Source organism: Lepidochelys kempii, chromosome 17 (genome assembly GCF_965140265.1).
Source record: "Lepidochelys kempii isolate rLepKem1 chromosome 17, rLepKem1.hap2, whole genome shotgun sequence".
Lineage (NCBI taxonomy): Eukaryota > Metazoa > Chordata > Testudines > Cheloniidae > Lepidochelys > Lepidochelys kempii.
Window position 1 is genome coordinate 8,671,808 of NC_133272.1, and position 23,446 is coordinate 8,695,253.

The window sequence follows — 23,446 nt, forward strand, 5'->3', positions numbered from 1 at the left end:
GGTGTAATGTGCTAGTCAGTGCACTGCACAACAGTGTGTGGAGGGGAAATTTTAGCCAAAGCCACCAGCTGAAACCCTTCCTGTTACAGAAATTGCCATAGGATCATTAATCTCTCTGCAAGGGCTTTGGTTTTTAGGTCTTAGGAAAAAGTCCCTCACATCTCACACTGTAAAATGCATGGAACTGAGGTTATGTACCTCAGAAGGATGAAGGGCTGAGTCAGTGTGCGTGGATTCAAGCCAACATTTCCAGGAAGTCAAGGTGTTTCCAACCTGCACATACACACTTTCTACTTTGATTTATGTTGTACCAATGTGGGCTGGCTCACAGGATAACAGCAGGAAAATATTGCCCTGAATTGGTGGGGGGGACAATGTGTGCCATCTTGTAAAGTCCCTGAAACCAAAGACTGACAATGAGATGCACAATGGAGGGAGCTGTTTGTTGGCCCCACCCTTAACCCTTCAATATGGGGCATGCAGGCAGACCCCTACGCTGAAGTCAGTGGGGTCTGTGAGGGCATACGTCTCCTCCCTCATCCATTACATTGTAGGATCAGGCCCGATGTTTGTCACTGTGTTTGCCCTCTGGCCTGGTAGGTTCCTGCTTTATTTTCCTTCTGGATTTGGTAAGGAATGAAGTGTATAATGAGGCAGTAAAGTAAGTACATATTAATTTTCTCCATTTGCCTGCAGTGACCCCCCCTGTCTGTTCCAGCTCCTGTACAGTGTTTTCATCATCATCATTATTACTTTAGGAAAACGAATTACATTTCACAAGATGGAAAAACAATGGGCATTTTTCCAATTCACCTTCAGCCTTCTCGTTTCTGTTGCTCCAAATGCACCAGGGATCAGTATTCTGATCAGGGGGGGTTTCATGGGGAGTTAAGATGGCTTTAAATTGATTGCGGGGGCTGCTGTGTAAAATTCAGGGCAGGGTGTGTGTGACCAAAAATACACGGGACAGTGCAGCTAAACAGGGATTCCTTAAACTGGGGCTGCTGTAATGGCTGGGGCAATGCACTACACATGTGCACATCAAGGCAGGTAGCTGCAGCTGTGCATGTAGCTGGCTTGAGGCAGGCAAGGAACCAGCTTCCAGCTAATTCTTTGCCCCTAACTCAAGTGGGAGGGTATAAAGCAGCCACATGAGCTGCTTTGGGGAATCACTGAACTCAGCACTGCAGAGAAGAGCTGGCCTGGAGGCCCTGGCGTCCCTAGAGTTTGGAGAATCATGCTGGGTAAATAAGGGGCTGCATGGAGGGGAGAGAGGAAATGAAATGTGGGCAGGGTTTGGGGTCTAAGAAAATGGCACGGAGGGAGGGGTGAGTCAGTGGAACCCAAGGGGAGGAGGAGTTGTTATTTGGGCAAGTCCCAGAGTGTGTGGAGATGTGCTGGGGCTGCGCAGAGTGTGGCTGCCGGGAGGCAGAGCAGAGACGAGGAACAGTACTGTGAGCTAGTGCATTGACTGACCTGGAAGCCCTCTTTCTCCCACCCCTCCCCTATGTGGATTGAGAAGGGAAATATATAAGGGGCTGTTTTAGACCTCTCCCCCTTCCTCATCACCATAAGGGAGTAGAGAGGAAAGGAAGGGAGAAATGCTGGCGGGATGGAAAGGGTAGGGGGTGGAGAGAGAATGAGCTGGGGAGGCAGGATGCAGGGAGGAAGGGAGCTCGGAAGGGGAAGAGAGTTTTTATTTACCCCAGTGTTTGGCGCATAGGCTGTAATGCAGCGGGGTTTCCCTCCACTCTCACTGTTGCAGTGATAGCAGTCAGATTGTACCAAACAAGCTGGATTTTCAAAGAAGGCTACTGGGGCAGGATGCCCTCCTGTTTTATTTCCATGAAAGTTTGTTATTTCTGTGGTTCTCCATCTCTTTCCCAGAATAATTCAAACACTGTTTTCACCAGCTGATGGTCTGAGATGTAGCATTTGCATTTGGATCCAGACTAAATTCACGCTGAGGATTGGAATTAGGATTTGAGGGTGAGCAGGGTAAGGTTTGCTGGTGCCAAAATCTCAGCCCTAAAAGTGCATCTGAACCATCTCTGGGACATGGCCCATCTGTGCTTGAAAATAAACTTGTAGAGGTGGATTTGGAAACAGGGGCTTGAATTTGATACTTGCTGCGGTTCTCTCTCATCCCCATCTCCAAATAGGGGAGGAGGAGTTATTTCAGCTTCTAGTTCAGGCCTATTTCTGATTCTAACGTTGGCAGTGCAGGGTCTAGATATTGTGTCCCACAAGAGAAACAGGGCCCTCTGGGGCCTCTTCAGATTATGAGGTTCAGATGCTCCCTTATTCATATGTGAAGCCCTTTGGAACTCTGATGTCAACTGATACAGGTACTCAGCCTGTCTGAATGATGTTTGAATTGTGGCCCAGAAGCTATGCACTCTTTTGTCAGAGAGATCCTGGGACAGTGACCACTCAGCTCTTCCTTTGTGTAACGTCCAGTCCACCCACCAAAATCAGAGAACTCTTCCTTGCCTCCACGTTACCTGGATGGGAAAGAAGTTTAGCTGATGCAGGCTTCTTTGTCACCAGCAAGATCATTTTCATTTCTGATTGTATGTAGACGAGCTTCCAGGCTTACCTATTCCTATTTGAATTTAACACATCTATGCGAAACGTACCGTATTAGATAGACCTCTCCAGGGTGGATCAATATTTAATGCGGAATTTACAAAGATTGACTTGAGGACGCATTTAAAATTGGAGTATTAGCCGCAGGTAGCAATTTCTGAGATGCAGCAGCAGAGTTTGATTATTTACTGAGGTGGCATTTTGCAAATTTAAAATAATATTTAGGAATGTGGGGCTGGCTGCAGTGATCTGGCTTCTTAAACTGTTAACTCTTCGATTGTTTTGTTTATATTCAGTATTAAACAATGACGCATGATTAATTATTTATCTGCTGTGTACGATGGGTCCAGATCCTCTCCTGGCCATTGTATGCTGTCTGTCATGGGCATTGCTTACCTTAGGTTAAGAGGTAATGTAGGCAGCCTTGAAATGAAAAACAACTCCATATACCTAGCTTTTCTGTAGCACTTTTTATCTGATCTCAAAGCACTTTGCAGAAAGGTAATAAGTATCATTAGAACCATTTTACAGAGGGGAAAAGAGGCACAGAAAGGTGAAGCAATTTACCTAACATCGCCCAGCAGGTCAGTGGCAGAGTGAGAACTAAAATAAAGATATCTCAAATCCCAGCCCTAGTTCCCACTCCTGTGCGTAAGCTCTGTGTCTAACTCTGGCAGCTGGCCAATGCTACATGCATATGGTTTCCCATTGTCCCCTCCTGGGAATTTGGTAGAGTCTAATCCAAAAGATTTGTTTAAATGTCAAAGGCTTGGCTTTATAAATGCTACAGATGATAAGCTTGTATCCTATACAATATTGAATGGCACTGACTGGAGAGAGAATTTTCTGGAGTCCAATGAACTCCACCCCCAAATCTACCCTCATGCTGAAACACAAGTTAAAAGCATTAAATCATTTTAACTAATTTTCATTGGCTGATCAAAAACTCTGTGGATGGGATGTTATTTTTTTGCCCCTTCTTGAGGTTTTCCTTTTGAAAACCATAACTCTTTTCAGTAAGTAATATCTGTATGGCGCTTTGAATATATACCTCATCAAGTATTCTTGGTAGTAATAGCAAAAGCAGGAGTTGCCCCACAGAGAATGGGTTTGTGATGTTCCAGAAACAGACTTCAGATTTTGCTCTGTGGAAAATCTATATGCAAGAGAAAATTAATATGTATGTATGTGCATAGTATGGATATTACTGAGGTATGTGCATATGGGGCGCTATCTCTATCACAATACTTTATAATCAGGCTAATACATTTGCAACCAGCACATATTTTGATTGTGTTACTTGGCATTCTCTGTGTCACGTTATTATTAGAATCTTTGAGAATTGGACCTGTCTTCTCTTCCTCTCACCCCCATAAGTTCTTGCTGTGATCTATTAATCTTTACTAAAGCAATGAGACTTGGATAGGGTATTATGCATACACACAATGCGTGTGCACATGCTAATCAAATTGCTGTTTTATCTTGGCTTGGTAGGGCTGTGTGAGCTACATTAATAAGAGCTGACAGATTTGAAATAGCTGATCCTAAATTGATTCAGATTGTGAATGCAGCAATCACTAGAGCGACTAGGCCATGGGATTGAATACAGTGACTTTCCAGTTTATGGTCTGGAGCCTTTTATCTAAAGATGTAAAGGACAGCTCCAACTAAATCCAAAGAGTGACTTTTCTGTCCAGAGTACTGCAGGCAGTGAGTTCTCCCCGTGTCACGCCCCCACATACTTGTAAATCTGAATTGATTTTGCTTATACAGCAGAAAAAGAAACTCCACAGAATAGGATTGTTAGAAACCACAAGTGGTGGTACCTTCTACTTGTGTACATATGGTATCTACAGTTCTCATGAGTATGTGAGATCAAGACATGAATCTGTGGCCTGAGAATTCTCATGCTGGGAGATAGGAATGCTTGCGGATCTGCCCAGTTCTCTGAGTGACCTGGGAAAATCACTGAGCCTATTTCTGTTTTCCCATCTGTAAAATGAACATGGCAATAACACCCTCCTCACAGGGGATGGCAGGAAATGGGGTGCGGTTGTGAGCATTACTGTTTGTACAGTTATTTGAAGATAAGACAATTTCATGTCCCAAAGTTAGGTAAAATGATTGACCTTCATGTCAAGTGATAATTCCATCCAGTAGGGGGCGACAGTGACTATACCCACTCTCTGGCATGTGTGCTCTCTCTCTCGACCCCACCACCACCACAGCCAATTTTTGCCAGCTCTTGGTGTGCGTCTGGTGATATTTGGTGCTTTTCCAAGCCTAGGGAGTCATGTGACACACATCAGATTTAATTTAAAAAAAAAAAGTAAGTTTTAGCTCTCGTGATTACGGAGAAAAGTATGAAAATGTGACAGAGTGAACTCTTAACGCTCAAAAAGCAGAAGGCAAATAAAAAGAACTCCGACTTATTATTTTTAAGTTAATTTCCTGACTTTGGGAGTCTGATTCATGATTTTTTTTTTAATGCTTGGGGCTGGCAACACTGTACACAACATTAAATTCACTCACTTATTGTAAATAGAATATGCCTAATAGTCTATTATCAGCCCCACTGCATGTCTGCAAATTTAAATAAATGGTCCATTAAATATATTTCTTATGGGGGAAAAGATCCCTGTAAATACTCGTACTATGGGGGGAAATGATCTTTTTTTATTATCTAATTGTTCTACTAAGATGTTCCTCATTTTTTGTAGAGCTATAAAAATTAAAGGCAGTTTGTTTCATATATGGGGATAGAGCACAACATATGGTAGTGACAGAGGTGTTCATAAATATGAATGTTTTCATATTTTAAAAAAGGATGAAACATGTTTCTAACAAACAAATTGTCTGTTATTCAGAACACCAATTATTCCCACCGGAAAACAAAGCATACGCATCCCCCAACAGGTGTACTCTCACTGAGACCCCGCTTCATGAATATGGAATGACAATTAGATGTTTTATTTAAAGCTTTGATCGCCTAAGGAAAAAAGTCCATTTATTTTCCTAAGTAGTCTGGTTTCTCTCAACATTGCAGGTGACTTGTTACTACTCTCTGTGAGTTGAAAGAAACTGAAATAGAGAAGTGCTACCTTGGTAAAACACACTCAGTCTAAATCGAGACAGGAAAGGATGCTCTTGTGGTTAGGGGCTGGGCTGGGACTCAGGACATCTTGGTTCAGTTTCTGGCTGTGCCATGGAGTGAATCAGTTGATCTATATGTGCTCTGTTTTGGGGATACTAATATTTTCATTCTCTGACCCTGGTCTATCTTTCCTATTTATATAGGAAGCTCTTTGGGACGTGGACTATGTTTGTACAATACAGTACCTAGCAGAATGGGGCACAGATCTCTGGGTCTTTTAGATGTAATATAAATAATAAAGAGCAAATTAGTATAACTGGTTTCCTCCTGCATACACCTTGGTTTCTAGAGCATTTAATCTTTGACCTATCTATGCCTCTACATGCTACTGTAGTCTAAATGTTGCATAATAAAACACCCACATAATTCAAGAAACTAAGTTAGACCATACTTATGCTATGTAACCAACAGAGAGAGTGGAGCATGGGAAAGTGTGCTTAAATAAAGAAACTGATAAAAACTTAGACATTACTTTATTCACTGGAGCAAGGAAGTTACAAATTTTGCTGTTTAATAATAATACTTTTTATATCTAGAGCATCCTCAAGGCTCTCCAAGCACTTTGCAGACACTAATGAATCAAGCCTAAAACACCCCAGAGGCATTATCTTCATTTCACTGGTAGGGAAGCTGAGGCATGAAGAGATAAAGCCACTTGTGCAAGGGCATGTGATTTACCGGTGGAGCTGGGAATAGAATCCAGGAGTCCTGATCCCGGTCCCTGGCTCAGGCTAGTAGAAGTCAACACTTCCTTTTAAGGAGTGACCTGGATGGCTACTGAAGGGATGGAGGGTCTGTTCTGTCACTAAAAAGATGGTAGCTACAATGCAGAGCAGTCAAAGGCTGGAAGTAGGGGAATTCTCACCTCCTCGCCCTCCCGGGATGATACTGAGGACAGCAGAGGGAGGAAACGATGCTCATCAATTTGGAGCCATATAGTAAAGGGCGACTGTGTTCAGCTGTAACTTACAGGCTGACTCTGGGTTCCTGGAACCAGCAGCTAAGGGCTTCTGATGGAATCCATACTTGTGGGACCATGGGTTTGATTTGGTATGGCAAATCCTTTGTATCTTTGGGGACTTGTACGCTGCAGTGTGCCTCCCGGCCTGGGCAGAAAGAAATGCGCTAGCTCTGCTCGACCTAGCACTCTAAAAATAGACGTTGGCCCAGGGGGCTGGACGAGGTCTGAGCCAGGGGGCTGGAGGAGCTTGCGCTGGGGCAGCTAGCCTGTGCTGCCGGTCGTGCGGCACTGTTCACGGGGCTATTTTTCAAGTGCTAGCTGGAGCAGAGCTAGCAGGTGTCTGTCCCGACTGGTAGGAACGCTCCCCGCTGTAATGGAGAGAGGCCCTTTTGTTTCATATAAAACATAGCAAATGTGAAAAAATAAGGACTTAACCCCCTCAGAATTGAAGTATAAATGTGACAAGTGTTATGATTCAGCTCCAAACACCCATCCTATGATATTACTGCGTAAATCAGCCACTTAAAATTGCCGCTTCCCTATACTACATGTCTTGTACGAACTTGGAAAACGTTAGGCATGAGGCATGGGTGATATCTTTTAAGTAAGATGAGTTATACGCTGACAACAGTCATTTCAATAGCAGGGCTTGGATAGTTAGGTGAATGCAGCCATGGAGCTGTATTCAGTACCAGCAGGGGAAGCGAACACGACAGATCACTTTACATGCTGCTCATACATCATATGGGGAGAGATAATATGAATCTGGAGAAACAAGCCATTTAAAAGAACTTTTGTAGTAGTAATTTGCATTTCTGTAGCACTTTTCATCTGAGATACTAGAGGTGATTTACAACATTGGATAATTAAAACTCCCAGGACTCTGTGAAATATTGTGTGTTTTTATACCCATCTAACAAATGGGCAAATTGAGGCAAATGTGTACAATCTTTTTTTACCCATGCTCACAAAGCCAGTTGATATTTAGATAAATTAGGTTACCCCTAGATTGGTGCCAAAGTTTGCAAAAATAGGAGCTTGGAGTTGAGTTCCGAACTCTGTATTTAGGCACATAAATAAGTGGCTTGATTTTTTGTTCCCCCTTCCAGAAGTGCCAAGCACTGCTCAGCATCTCCCATTGACTTCAAGGTGGTCTTGTAACTTGTTTACTTCAAAGTGATTCCAGCGACCTGGATCGGGCCTGAGCCATGGCTCCATCTGGTTTTAAAACTGGTTGGAATTTTTGTAGCAACTTTCCTAGTGTAGAGCAGGCCTGTGGCAGAATTATGCATGAGCAAGGAGTTGGAAATGTGGATGAGTGGAGGAGCCTATTGAGGTAGAACGTGGGATGGGCTGAGTTCCTTCCAGGCTGCCACTCTAGTTTGTGACGAGACTTGTGTATGCATCAAACTCCGAACCCATGCCTAACTTTGGGTGTTGTGTCTGTTAGGGACACATTGAAATAAGACCCTTTCCATGCACTATCCCATCCCCCACCTTCCCCAGCACTTAAGCCAAGCATGAACCACAAGCCCTTCAGGGTCTTAATGAAGCTCTACAAAAGTCATTACTTTAAATATTCCTCAGAGCTTGCAGGAGCGAAAGTGCCCAGGTAGCACTCCTTCCTGTTCATGGCAGCACTGTTAGATCAGCCAGGTCAGCCCAACCATCAGGTTTTGAGAGTTCCCAATCCATTCAATGCATGGTATCTGTAGAGCTGGGCTTTGGCTGCATATTGCACTTCTCTTTAGGTCCCAGAGCCTTGGATCAGGACTCTGTGTTCAAAGGGCACCCTGAGTCAACAGGGTGTCATTGAGTGGCAAGCGGCTGATTGCTGCCACCATGGGAATCAGGAAGGGGGAGGTGCAGTCTGGATCCATGGAGCTACTTTCAACCTCTTGGGTCAAATTATAATGTGGCCTGAGAGAAAGGTGAGTTGGTGCAGCTGCTGAAAGTCCGATGATTCCAGCAAGCACCATGCATCCTATCTGCAGGGGATGTTTTTTGGGAGACCCGAGCTTAAGATGGATCCGGATATTTTTATTTGCTATAGCCAACCAGCAGGCCTGATCCTGTGAGTTGCTGATCATCCCATGAGTTCCCTTCGACTCTGTGTGTCGCAGTAATTGAGCATTCTGGGAGATCTGGGCCTTTATTTGTATCTTGCATTCCCTTTGCTTGAACAGATTATGCTTTATGTATTTGAGTAGTAAGTATGACTGATTCATTCTCTCTACTCCCCAGCCTACTTTCCCTTGGGACACTTTTGGAAACAAGATGTGGCATCTCAATGAGTCTATTGTACAGCTTAAATGTTAAACAAAGAAATATATTCCATGTGCTTTGTATATAAACAGAACTCGGATTACATTTCAATCACCCTATAAGATGAAGTGCCTCTCCTGTCATGTCTCTCTTTAAAATAAGATTTCCCGTGGTTCCCCTGGTATGATACAGCAATAACCACTTTGTGTGGCAATAAAACAGTGTGGCGATGAAAAGAGGGAATATGCAGGGCTCCTCTTGCTTCGCCACCACCGCCAACTTCCCTAGTTTGCGCTCCCCATTAATACTTTCCCTCTGTAGAACTGAAAACCCTGTATAAAAGCAGATAACTTTTGACAGATGGGCAAATTGAAGCCCAGAGGCATAAAGCTTGCTCCCGCTCCCATTGAATTCAGTGGAAAGATTGCGGTTGACTTCAATGAGAGTTGGTTCAAGCCACATATGACTTGGCCCAAGTGAGTCAGCAGCAGAGCCGGGAATAGAATTCACTTTTCCAGGCTCCTGGTCTTGGGCTCTGTCCACTAGACTGCAGTCTTGCAGGTGTGAGTCATGCTGATGCCGTTTGAGGAGGTTTAATCAGTAAAACTACTGAAAGTTGTATCTTTTGACCTTCGAAAATTGGCCTTGCAAGCAGACTGGATGAAGGGCTGTAGAGCTCTTTTTCACATTTCCGTTTCTGTAGTTTGAAACCAGACCAGGCTGGTAGTAGAAGGTTGTTACCTATTGCACAGCTGCTCAGTGGCCTCATTCCAGTGATTGTAGAGAGGGGTCCATATCCCAGATGGCCGTCCCAGCAGTGAGACCAAGGACTAAATTGCTTTCCTCACAGAGGTGGGAACTGAGAGTCAGGACTGAGGCACAACGTGAGCGCAGGAGGGTAAGCTGTCCCTGATTTGGGGAATACCGTATTTAAGTTCTTGGGGCTGCTCTTTAGAGAAAGATTTATGCCTGTATCTGTAATTTCACGCCAGGCATCTGAAGAAGTGGGTTTTTTTACCCACGAAAGCTTATGCCCAAATAAATCTGTTAGTCTTTAAGGTGCCACCGTACTGCTCGTTGTTTTTGTGGATACAGACTAACATGGCTACCCCTCTGATACTTTAGAGAAAGGGTGATCTTGTGGCTACCCCTCTGGATTGGGAGCTGGGAGATGGTTCAAATCCCACCTAGGGCTAGTACCTTAATCTCGTAGTTCCCCATCTGTAAAATGGAGATAACCGTGCATCATTTCTCCTGTCCTGCGACTTGTCTATTTAGATTGCAAGCTGATTGGGACTGGGGTTTTCTGTGTTACTACGTTTGTGTAGTACCTACCCCGGTGGGGCCCTGTTAGTAATATTTTTATAGTACAGTAGCACCTAGTCTGATACTTTGTGCCCGCACAGAGTGAACAAGAGAAGTGTCATTCTGCCATGACAAACATTTCTTAAACTAAGTTGTGGCTCACTGGGTATTCCAGCAGATGCTTTATTAGTTTAATACTCCTGAGAGTTGCATGAGGCTCCTATCAGTGATAGAAACATCAGGGTTCTCGCGAAAAAAATCGGAGCACTTCATTGTTGAGTGGCTGATTTGGTAATATCCATCATCAATGAAAATGGTCATCACCCTCAGCTGGCACGTCAGACTATTGGAGACTCGTTACTTTCACTCGGATAAATGCGCTTGCAGCTGTATTTCTTGTGGAGCAGCATTGATCTACTGTGGCCAGTTAGCTTTAATCCGAGGTATTGCATTCCCTATGGAGGTTCCCCAAGGCTATATCCGCTACCCGCTTCTGACAGCTGAATGTGACAGTTAGAATTACCTCAGCAGCACAATCAAATGGCGATTCTCTCAGCACCCAGCCGCTAACCTATGCATGCATACCCTGTTTGTTTCATTTCTAATTAAGCAGTAATATTTCTTGTCTGGATTGCTAAATGTGCAGCTCCTGAGACTGGCCGCAAGGAAATGTTATAAACGGAAACAAGCAATAGAAGTTCCCTTTCTTATTGATTCCCATGATAAACAGATCTATGCAGGAATCAGACCTGTCCTCAGGCTGTGCTCAGTGCAATGCAAGAGAACATAAGGAGACCAATTCATAAAAAAAATACCATTTGCCCAGCTTTTCCACCGATCTTACTAGGAAAGGGGAGGGAGAGCAAGCAGCCAGTGCATTTTCCTCCAGCTGCCCCCTTCCCTCACCAAGTTGTGAAGGTACATGCTTGCAAAATGCTTTCACCCTGTGCAGAGACCTCTCTGCTGCCTGTTTAGGGGGTCTGAAAGCAGGATGGCTGAAAGATGTTTCCCAGGCTCCAGAGATCAAAGAAAGCAAATCAGGAGAGGAAAGGAGTGGGTGGTGGAGAATAAACTTGAGAGGTTTGGTAAAACAAGAAGGTGCATTGCTGAAGGGACTGGGGGGTAGCCTTCCCCAGGGCAAAGCCTTTATGTAAAAGCAAGGGACTGGGTGGAGTTTGTCTTTGTAGACTCAGCAAAGGTGTGGGCAGCTGTGGGGCTTGTAGTGTCCCTTGAGGTAGAGCAGACTGGGCTCTGTTGCAATGAATGCAAAGAGGATTCTTTACTGGGGCTGCTGGACACAGACTGACCTATGGTTCTGTTTGCATCTCTAGCCCTCAGACTGACTGACGTGACAATGTTGCCACACAGGCTCTACTTATGTTCTGTGTTGGGGACTGTGATTACATTATGGGGCCCAGGAAGGTTGAGTCCTTGAGATGGGGCAGTCACTACAAGAAGGGATGGGCCTGGATGCATACTGGTAGAGTGGGGAACCAGACATTTGGCTTCTGTATTCATCCCTGCTTCTGCTTCCCCTTGTTAGAGGTTCCTTTCCGTGCACAGAGTTTTGATGTGACCGTCCATCTCTTTCGGGTGCTGGGACTAGACGAGGCTGTTTCAAGGTAGAAGTATGTAAGCTAGGAATGACACGGAAAGAATGACTGGCCTTCAGCCTATATAGTGTGCACTTTTGTGTGTCAAAGCTATGGTGTGTTGTTTATTGTCACATCTGTTCTAATGAATGTCGTCCGCACACCTGCCAGATCTGAGCTAGCTTCCACCTCACTGAGAGGCAGGGAGGGAAAGCTTGGGCAATCTGCAGCATTTCTTTTTGTTTGTTACAAAGCAAATATCAAGGATGACTATCAACGCCTCTTTGCTTGTCTTTCTCCTCATGTGGCCAGCCTTTTGTTGTTTAAAATAGATTTTAATAGCTTTTTAAAAAATAAATTGAAGACTGTTAGTGTCAGGGAAAGATGGGTCTTTTTAAACTCACTTATATTGCTGTTTATGCTGTAATGAAATTGAAATAGCAGCAGGATGCAATGTGCTGTGTCGTGGCAAACATTGCAAAGCTTCAGCAGTGTAAATAGTCTTATAGGGGAAAAAATTTTAATGAAAGAAAGAAATGGACTAGGTAGGTCAAGATCGCGTGTCTGATGCTTCCTAGTGTCAAGTGGGCAAAATATCTGACATGGCTTGTTGCATGTGCTCATTTTAAAATGTCTTACCTGTTATTGTCGTAATATCTGGGGACCTTGCAATATTAAAAGAATCGGCCAGAAATTAAATACTGAAATTACCCACAACTATAGCCCAGTAAACTGTTACCACTTTGACTGCTAGGAGCTCCTAAATGCAGCAGCAGGGGACACTGTCAGGTCAAGTTTGACCCTCAATTTATATGTAAAAACCAAGCAAACAAATAAATTAACCTAACACCCATAGAAATGTTCACATGACTTTATTTTTGTTAATTGCAATAGAAATGATATGGGTTAAAGTAACAAAACCAGTAGGCAAACATTTCCCTTGTCTGAAAGGGTGTTCAGGGTGGTTTGGTCCTGTCTGCACTTGCAGTGAGACCTCTTTCAGTGCTGGTTCCGCTGCACCATTTACTGGCACATGTTGTCAGAGATCATGGTAAATAGAACTTTTGTTTTTATTTTAGTGAACTGTGTGCAAGAAAAGACATCCACGTGCAGTCAAAGAGCCGCTGCCATTGTAGATCAGTTTTTTTTCACACAGAGCAGAACCTTCAGTTGCAGGGCTGAATTCACCCATGGTGTAACTCTGTAGAGTTCACTGGAAATACACCAAGGATGGATTTGTCAAGGCAATCATGTTTAGTAAAAAATATGTGGTGAGTGCCATGCAGCTATCCCACAAATCTTATGAGCTGAAACCATCCTGGGACCAGCTATGGTCACTGACGTGCCTCTAATGGAATGGGCTTTTCACATGACCTTCAAATGACAGCCCCACTAGAGGAAAAACACTAGGAAAGGCAGGCAAACAGTCACTTTTGACGTGAAAAGAAAAGGAGTACTTGTGGCACTTTAGAGACTAACAAATTTATTTGAGCATACAGCTCACTTCATTGAAAGTAGCTCACGAAAACTTATGCTCAAATAAATTTGTTAGTCTCTAAGGTGCCACAAGTCCTCCTTTTCTTTTTGCAGATACAGACTAACATGTCTGCTACTCTGAAACTTTTGACATGGTTACCAGCCTGACCTAATATGCTGAAGTTGAAAGAAACAAAAATCTGGATGGACTTTAATGGGTTTTGTTTGCTCCAGCTAGAACCCAACGGACCATTAGCTTGTGGGAAAACACTTTCCAAGTGTGTTAACGAAAGTTGAAGTGAACAACATGGGCTGGATGGTTGATTGAAGTGGAACTTGAGCAGTACTTTAGAAAGGAGTTTTGTGAGTGTATATGTGAGCTGCTGTGTCCTTGTATAACTTAATGTGAAGTAAATTGGCCACCAGAACTCAAAGCTTGTGGAGGTAAATTTCAGTGAGCTGGGAAAGGAACATAAGGCTTATATGGGGAGAAAAGGACTTACTATCTTTGGGGTAACAGTGTGATCAGTGCAGCCTTGAAGTTGGGCACACAGGCCTTCCTTTAGTTCATGAGGTGCCCAAGGTCTCATAAGGGCCAAAGCATGTTCTCCCCCATGCATGCAAATCAGCCAAAGTGCATGTATATCTGTACCTGAGCAGAATTTGGCTTGGAGTCTGTACAGCCAAAAATTTTATGCTGAAGCAGAATCTAGCCACATTCAGAGTCTTGATACCCATCACAAGACCGACCGCGCCCCCCCTCCCCCCCAGTAATGAAGCTAGGGAGTAGTATGATTTTACTGGAAGACTGTCAAAGTGCTTGATTCAGCGAAGGAAGCAGTCTAAAGAGAGGGCGGTGTGCTGGAGAAGTGACTTTGATGTTAGTTCTTCGAGTTTCCTCTGTGTATTCTCACTCTTGAGATAGGTGCCAACTGGTGCCATTGATCAGCCTTCTACTAGCACTGTCTAGTCAACCAATTGTGCACACTCCCTGACCCTGCCATCAGGCTCTGAGGGCACGGCTATAAATAGGAGAGTGTTGGCAGTTACTGCCTCAGTTCCTTCCAACTGCTGACACGCATGTGCATGAGCCTTCTCTGAATCAAGATCCTTTAGATAGTTAGGATAAGTGTCTGGTGATTGGTTTATATAGTTAGCATTAGAGTTAAGTGTTTAGTTATTGTAGGTTATTATGGCAAATCTGAAGATTAAAAAGTCATGGATTTAAGAGCTGTACATCATGTCTAGCAATCTTCCTGGATTCTGAGGCCCCTGCTCGCTACCTAAAATGCTTGTGGGACAGACATTCTCCTTCACATTGCTCCTTTTGCAGCTCTTTCACCCCACAAGCCAGAAAGGAGAGGCAAAACAGACTCCAAGCCCTCCTTCTACAAGAACCCTTGTCTACCAGATCCAAGGCTTCGAAGGCATTGCAAGATGCCTGGCTCAGCTCTGAGCACTTCAGGTTCCAAAAAGACTTTGGTACGTGGACCAACGGCCGGCCTCAGCACCAAGCACCAGTTCAAAAGAGACTGAGCGCTCAGTAGCAATGTCATCTGATCCGAAACCACAGAGGGCACTGGTGTTGAGGAAATCAGGCAGAGATGATAGATCTTCTGTGCCAGGCACTTCCACAGTGCCAAAGTCCTCAGTTCCAAGAAGCAAGAAAGCAAACACAAAACAATCTTCTTCCGGAGATTCATCTGAGTTGTTGGATCATGGCTGGACGGATCAGGGACATACAGAGTGAATCTCTAAGTCTATCAAGCAAGCTCTTCAATTGGTCCAAAGAATTCTGTGGATGTATGTGTTATACTGACACCAGGGGCAGCTAATGCTGGAGACCTAAGAGTGTCTTCAGAACTATAGTTTTTGATTCTGGTTGATTCAGCAACAGTGAAGAGGAAATTGGGTACGGATCAGTCTTTTCATTCTCGCAAGAAAAGGAAATCTGATGAGCTGTTGGTAGTGTCACCTTCACCTCCCAGGACACCTTCAGGCTCACCTAGGAGAACAATGTCTTTGATGTCAGTGTTGAGAATACAAACTTCAGTAGTACCACCAATTAATTCATTATCAGATTTGGGCTCAGACCTGCATTCGGAGGAGCACCTGGAACCAATGGAAAATCTGGAACTGCAATCCCAGAGACATACAATGGACAAAAACTATTACAAATACAGGTATCCTGGCTCTGACACATTACTGGACTGGCCAAAGTGGTAGGAATGACAAGTGAAGAGGAGGTGGAAGTGCCTCTACAAACTGAAGTTTCCCAAGACCAAACATCTATGTGTGAAATGTCTCCAGATCAGAATGTTGGAGTGGCATCAGCTCCTTCTTGACTGGAAGATGCCATTCATTTCTAGGAATTTGTCAACGGAATGGTTTTGACATTAAAATTACTGTCTGTTTAGTGAGAAGAAACTGCATATCCTGTTTTTGATATACTGGGAAACACTTCTACAAGTAAAGTTTCTCTGCCCCATTTGGAAGGGCTATGGCAACCCTCAAAATTAATATAGAATACTCCTTGTCCTCCACTAGTAAACAGGGCTGATGAGCTTTACCATATTCCATACGAGGGGTTTTCTTTCTCCTCTGCCTAACTCTATAGTAGTAACTGCAACAGTTCAAAGATCAGGAGGTATACGGTCTACTCCCACTAATAGAGATGGGAGAAAACTAGACTCTTTTGGGAAGAAAACTGTTCTCTTCTGCTTCCCTAAACATGAGACTAACTAATGATCTATAAAAAGAAAAGGAGTTCTTGTGGCACCTTAGAGACTAACAAATTTATTAGAGCATAAGCTTTTGTGAGCTACAGCTCACTTCATCGGATGCATACAGTGGAAAATATAGTGGGGAGATTTTATATACACCGAGAACATGAAACAATGGGTGTTACCATACAGACTGTAACAAGAGTGATCAGGAAAGGTGAGCTATTACCAGCAGGAGAGCAGGGGGAACCTTTTGTAGTGATAATCAAGGTGGGCCATTTCCCGCAGTTTACAAGAACAGTAGGAGGGGAAATAAACAAGGGGAAATAGTTTTACTTTGTGTAATGACACATCCACTCCCAGTCTTTATTCAAGCCTAAGTTAATTGTATCCAGTTTGCAAATTCATTCCAATTCAGCAGTCTCTCGTTGGAGTCTGTTTTTGAAGTTTTTTCGTTGAAGAATTGCCACCATCCTAGCCACTATGGATGTAGAAGCCCTCTACACCAACATTCCACACAAAGATGGACTATAAGCCATCAGGAACAGTATCCTCGACAATGTCACAGCAAACCTGGTGACTGAACTTTGAGACTTTGTCCTCATCCATAACTATTTCACATTTGGGGACAATGTATACCTTCTAATCAGCTGCACTGCTATGGGTACCCGCATGGCCCCACAGTATGCCAACATTTTTATGGCTGACTTTGAACAACGTAGAGACTGTCCAGTTTGGCCAATGTACATGGCAGAGGGGCATTGCTGGCACATGATTGCATATATCACATTGATAGATGCGCAGGTGAACGAGCCTCTGATAGTGTGGCTGACATGATTAGGCCCTGTGATGGTGTCCCCTGAATAGATATGTGGACACAGTTGGCAACGTGCTTTGTTGCAAGGATAGGTTTCTGGGTTAGTGGTTCTGTTGTATGGTGTGTGGTTGCTGGTGAGTATTTGCTTCAGGTTGGAGGGCTGTCTGTAAGCAAGGACTGGCCTGTCTCCCAAGATCTGTGAGAGTGATGGGTCATCCTTCAGGATAGGTTGTAGATCCTTGATGATGCATTGGAGAGGTTTTAGTTGAGGGCTGAAGGTGATGGCTAATGGCGTTCTGTTATTTTCTTTGTTGGGCCTGTCCTGTAGTAGGTAACTTCTGGGTACCCTTCTGGCTCTATCAATCTGTTTCTTCACTTCAGCAGGTGGGTATTGTAGTTGTAAGAACGCTTGATAGAGATCTTGTAGGTGTTTATCTGTCTGAGGGGTTGGAGCAAATGCGGTTGTATTGTAGAGCTTGGCTGTAGACAATGGATTGTGTGGTGTGGTCTGGATGAAAGCTGGAGGCATGTAGGTAAGTATAGCAGTCCCCCCCTTTCCCTCCCCCCCGCTCTCCTGCTGATAATAGCTCACCTTTCCTGATCACTCTTGTTACAGTGTGTATGGTAACACCCATTGTTTCATGTTCTCGGTGTATATAAAATCTCCCCACTATATTTTCCACTGTATGCATCCGATGAAGTGAGCTGTAGCTCACGAAAGCTTATGCTCTAATAAATTTGTTAGTTTCTAAGGTGCCACAAGTACTCCTTTTCTTTTTACGGATGCAGACTAACACGGCTGCTACTCTGAAACTGCTAATTATCTAGCAGTCATGGCTAGATATCAGTTCCACCTGTGGGACTAAATCTTTGTTGACCAAAAACCTATCTGAAGGACACTCAAGACTCACTAATGCTCTCATTAAGGAGGGTCAAAATCTGAAGCAAGCATTATCAGTGTCTTTTGAGATCTCAGATACTACTTCAAGGTCAGGGGCTACATCAGTAACTCTCAGAAGACATGCCTGGCTGCATTTTTCTACTCTTCCACAGGAGATGAAGTCTAAAGTTGAAGATCTTCCCTTTGAAGGTTATGGTTTATTTAGTTCAAGAACTGATGATTTATTGGAAAAAATGAAAGGAATGAGCTCTACGGATAGATCTCTGGGTCTTTTGCAGCCTTTCAAAAGGAGATTGTCTACACCATTTTTAAGATACCAAAGACAGTATTATCCCCCTTATTCTTCCCCATTCATTCTTGTTGTCTTATTTTAACAAAGAAAGACATCACTGCCAATAGCAACTTCAGCAAACAATCTTTTGCTTCTCAGTCATACAAGAGATGGCCATTTAAGCCCAAAATGAAGCAAAAGAATTTGCTTAGAACCACTTCTTTGCCTACAGTTAGACTGTAGGTTTGATTTAGTGTTCGAGAGCAAGCAAATCAATCTTGAATTCTGTTCCCGTTACATTTGGGGAACATTTAAGCCAATGTTATGAGTGGCTAAAGATCACCATGGACAGATGGGTGTTGGATATTGTAAAAAATGTTATACCATCTAGTTTGATAACCTCCCCCTCCCTCCTTTTGAGGGACCCCTTTCACAAGGTGCAGTTAAAAATAGAGATCAGTGCTCTGCTAGCAGAAGATACTATAGAGGTGGTTCCAATAAATCTGAGGAAATCAAGCATTCTGTTCTTGCTGTTTTCTAATTCCAAAGAAAGATAGAGGTCTTTGTCCAATCTTAGATCTAAGGAAGCTAAACATGTACACTCAAAGGGTGCATTTCACAGTGTTAGTGCTAGGATCCATTATTTCTTCCCGAGCCTTTCTATATTGGTTTGCTGCTCTGTCTCAGAAAAGCTTATTTTCATATTTCTGTAGATCATCACACAGGAAATACTTTCATCTTGCCATAGGGCAGGACGATTTCCAATACAGAGTCCTCCCCTTTGGCCTTTCATTGGCACCCTGATTTTTTACAAAATGTCTATCTGTACTAGCAGCCTCAGGAAACAAAGGATTTTTGTGTTTCCATATTTAGACTGATTCCTAAAAATAACCTTAGACGGCAAATGGGAAGATGTCACCACATTTGTATGTGCTCTGTTCTGACATTCAGGTTTCTTAATAAGCAAAGAGAAATCATTACTGATCCCATCACAGAAAATCCTATTATCTGTTCCCTGCCACATGAGTTGGCAAACCTCTTCCATTCAGTGCAATCTGCCTGCTAGTGATGTAGGCTTGGGAGCAGCCTGGAGGATTCTGTGAAGCTGGTGGATAGTTGTGCTGTCTCCCTCCACTTGGAAAAGCTGCACTGTGAACGTCACAGTTCACATTGGAATGTAGCTCTGATTATAGTTCTAAAAATATACAGCATGTCTCCCTTCTCCCAGGGGAGGGCAGGGGACTCCTCAAAGCCTTAAAGGGAGGGGGAGTGTTCAACATAAGGGAACAGCTGACAAGTGTGAGAGTAAGGCTTTCAGAAATTAAGCTTATGCCCCACTTTTGAATGTGATTAGGGCTAAAGGTCGTCTTTGTTCATTTGAGACTTCCCATCCTAAATCATTTGTTTGGATTTTTTAGGCAATAATACTGTATCCTCCACCTTCTTAATCTCTGCCGAACCTCCAAGAAAGCTCCTTTTGTCTGATTAAGGGTTGTCAGAATGATTGATGTATTCTTGCAGGATGGAGGTGAGTCCTCTTGTCTTGACAGTTCAGTTTGATAGCCAAGTTGAAACTGACCCTTGCTGCCACTCTCATCTTAAAATATCTGTGTTTTTCATAGCCCAGATAATATAGCGCTGTAGCTATGGAAGGCAAGGGCTTCACTCTGGGGATGGCAATAGATGATTCTCCACAGCGTAACAATGGATGTCATGTGATGGTCAAAGGACTGTGAAACCCAAGAAATCCTGATCAAAACAGTGTTCTGTCAGATCCATAGATAACGTAGAATCATAGAATATCAGGGTTGCAAGGGACCTCAGGAGATCATCTAGTCCAACGCCCTGCTCAAAGCAGGACCAATGCCCAACTAAATCATCCTACCTACCACTATCTGGGTTCATGGTGGTATCCATATGATATGTTTTTATTTACATTACGCACCAATTGATAGAGAGATCCCTGTGTACGTTTTCAGGTTTCTGGGATTTTTTGCCAACAGTTTATAAGAAAATTTTAAAATTGAATAAATACGACGTAGCAAGTTGTTAAAATATAATACATTGTACTTCTGTAGCACCTCTTTAAACTAAAGAGCTTTGATGTGTTTTATAAGCAGTCTCTCAACACTCCTGTAGTAGGTTTGAGTGGGTTTTATAGATGTAGAATATTATCCCTGTTTTTTTAGATGGAGAAAATGAGGCACAGGGAGGCCAAGTGACTTGATCAGTGAGCCAGTGTTAGAGCTAGGCTTGGCCCCTGCTCTCCTGACTCATTTAGACACAAGACTAGACGTTCAAAAGGGATTAGTGATTTGGGGGGCTTCCATTTTTGAAGGCTCAGCTCCTGACACTTGAAAAGGGGATGGATTTTCAAAAAGTGCTGAGCATGCACCGTATGAAAATCAGGTTCCTTTAAAGTGTCTCCAGTCAAGCCCCCAAAATCTGAGGCACCCAAAAATCTCTAGCCACTGTGGAAAATCTTGGCCATGCTACCCGTAGTCTTTAGAATTTTGATGTGAGTCTCACTTAATTAAAAATGGATTTTTAAAAATAAAGAAGAGAGAAATGCTGTGGCTGATTAGTGGATAACATGGATTAATTGGCTTTGCTATTTTGGATTGCGCCAAAAAAAAAATTGAATCATTTCATTTAGGAGCTGTTGGGTTGATGTTCCAGTCTGCGAAACTTCTCTATCAGGTCAATGATCCATGAGCTTCAGTCAAACCAAGAAGAAAGACCTTGATACAACAGGCCATAAGAGGTCTGAAGCAGTGATGGGCAAACAGTGAAAGGTTCAGGAATTTGTTTGGCTAATATTACTCGGCAGTTATATGGTGGCTTTCATCCCAGGATCTCTGAATGCCTGACTGAGGGGGAAGAGGGAGCAGGTGAATCATTCTTATTGTACAGATGGAGGAGCTGAGGTACAAAGGTGAAGTGACTTGTTCAAGGTCACACAGCAAATCTGAGAAAAGAACCATGGAGTTCTGTCTGCTTCTCTTACCAGTAAATCAAATTGCACATACATAGGCAGGAAGGCTGTAAAGCCAAATCTTTATTGTAAACCCTTAGTTGGGTTGTATGCTCTTTTTGGGGCCGGCGCTGCCTTTTTGTTACTGGTTTGTACGCCTCACATGGTAGGACTCTGATCCCTGATTGGGGCTATCACAATGCCAACTCACTTCCTCCTCCTCCTCCTCCTCCTCCCTAAAAAATAGAAATGGTCTAGCACATAGGGCACTTGCATAGTGCTTGAGAGACCTGGGCTCGATTTCCAGCTCGGCACAAACTTCCTGTGTGACCTTGGGTACGTCACTTAGTATACCTAGTGCCTTAGTTCCCTATCTGTAAAAATGGGGATCAAACTTCCTGCCTATGGATACCAGGGTGTTGTGAGGATAAATATATTAATGTTGGTGAGCTGCTCAGATACTACACTGATGATAGGTGGTATTTATTAATCTAGTGGCCCAGATGTCTTCACTCTCCTCCAAATCCCTTTTAAAAATTCCCTCTTCGTTACTCTTTCACCATTAATCACACTCCATTGCCATCTACTTCTGCTCTCATACCTGATTTTATTCATATAACAAAGGAAAACAACTGGGACTAACAACCTTATGCAACCAAACAGATTACGTGATCTTCATTTCTTGTGTTCTCCGCCCTCCTCCCAGTGTTGTCTGTTGTCATACTCTGCTGTGTGTTGTATCTAATTCAGATGGTAAAACACTCTGAACGAAGAAGCTGCTCTTATTTTGTAAAGTGCTGAATGTTCTTGTGGCACAGCATGATCCTGAGTGCAGACCTTTGTTTTCACCATTTGGGTCTGCAAAATTCAGCTGGAAGTCTCATGAAAAGAGGCTTTCTTGTGAGGTTTTCAGTACCTCCCAGGTCGCTGGTATTTCAGTGCTTTGGGAAAGATGGAAAATGAAAATGAATGCAAGTAAGTTAACTAGATTTGGAGAGGTGGCATAGGCCAGTGGCTAGGGCACTAGATTGGAAGTAAAATTTTCAAAAGTGTCTAAGTGACTTCGGAGTGTAAGTCCTGAATGTAACTGAAAATCAGTTGAACGTAGGCTCCTAAGTCACTCAGGCACTATTGAAAATTTTACTCCAGGACATGAAACACCGGGATTCTAATCCTGATTCTACTACTGGTCTGCTGTGTCCCTTTTCTGGGCCTCTGTTTCTCTTCCCACCCTTTGTCTGGCTTGTCTATTTAGCTTGCAAGCTCTCCAGGGCAGAGCCTGTCTCTTACTATGTGGATGTACAGAGTTTCCTCTATCAGATTGCATAAAGGCTTGGTCTGGGTTCTCGTCTGATCTGTCCCCTCTTAACAGGAAGACATACTACTATGTACCATCCATATTGGCTCAAAGTTCAATATTGATGTTGTGCGCTGTAGGCAGGGATTGGGGACAGGCAGATAGGACAATGTAGCATAGGGGGTTGGGGGAGGGTTAGTCCTTATCAGAGGTTTACATGCTTTAGGAGGTGGAGGAGGTTATAAAAGAAAAGGTTATAGGCTAGTTCTCTGGAAGCTGCTGAAGGAGACAGTTTGAGTAGGCAGGGTTATTATGGGAGGTGGAAGCTAGTACAGGATACATTTTCGCACCTCTATTAGTGTGCACTAATGTCACCTAACACTGGATTTGTTAGTCTGAATACTTGTGTCCTGTATCAATATATACTTGAATCAAACTAAATAAACCATGTAGGCAGGCTGGATGGTTCAGGGGGTGGTTGGTGTGCTTTTCACTTCTAGGTCATCGTTTTGAATCCAGCCCAGATCTGTAATGAGTGTGAATTTCTTTGTTTTGATGGTTGTTTGGCCTATGTGACTTGGATTCGGTAGTCTTGGTCTGTGCAATGAAACATGCCATTATGGGCATTAATTGGAATCCTTTGTTGATATTCCCAACAGTTTGACCAAAGATTGAATGGGCATGAAGACTTGACTTAACCCTCTTAACAACAGGTGGCCATTCCAGGTCAGAGTTGATAATTTGTAGTTAGTTCTATTATTGTAGAGCCAAGAGACTCCAACAGAGATCAAGTCTCCATTGTGGTAGGCACTGTACAAAACCATACCTTTTGATACAGTCCACTTGACATTCTCATAAGCAAACTAGGGAAACTTGGTCTTGATGAATTTATGATAAGGTGGGTTCACAACTGGTTGAAAGACCGTATTCAGAGTAATTATCAATGGTTTATTGTCAAACTGGGAGAATTGTATCTAGTGAGGTCCTGTGGGGTCAGTCCTGGGTCTAGTACTATTGAGTATTTTCATTAATGAGTTGGATAATGGAGTGGAGAGTATGATCTTAAAATTTGCTGATGACACCAAGCTCAGAGGGTTTGTAAGCTCTCTGGAGAACAAGAT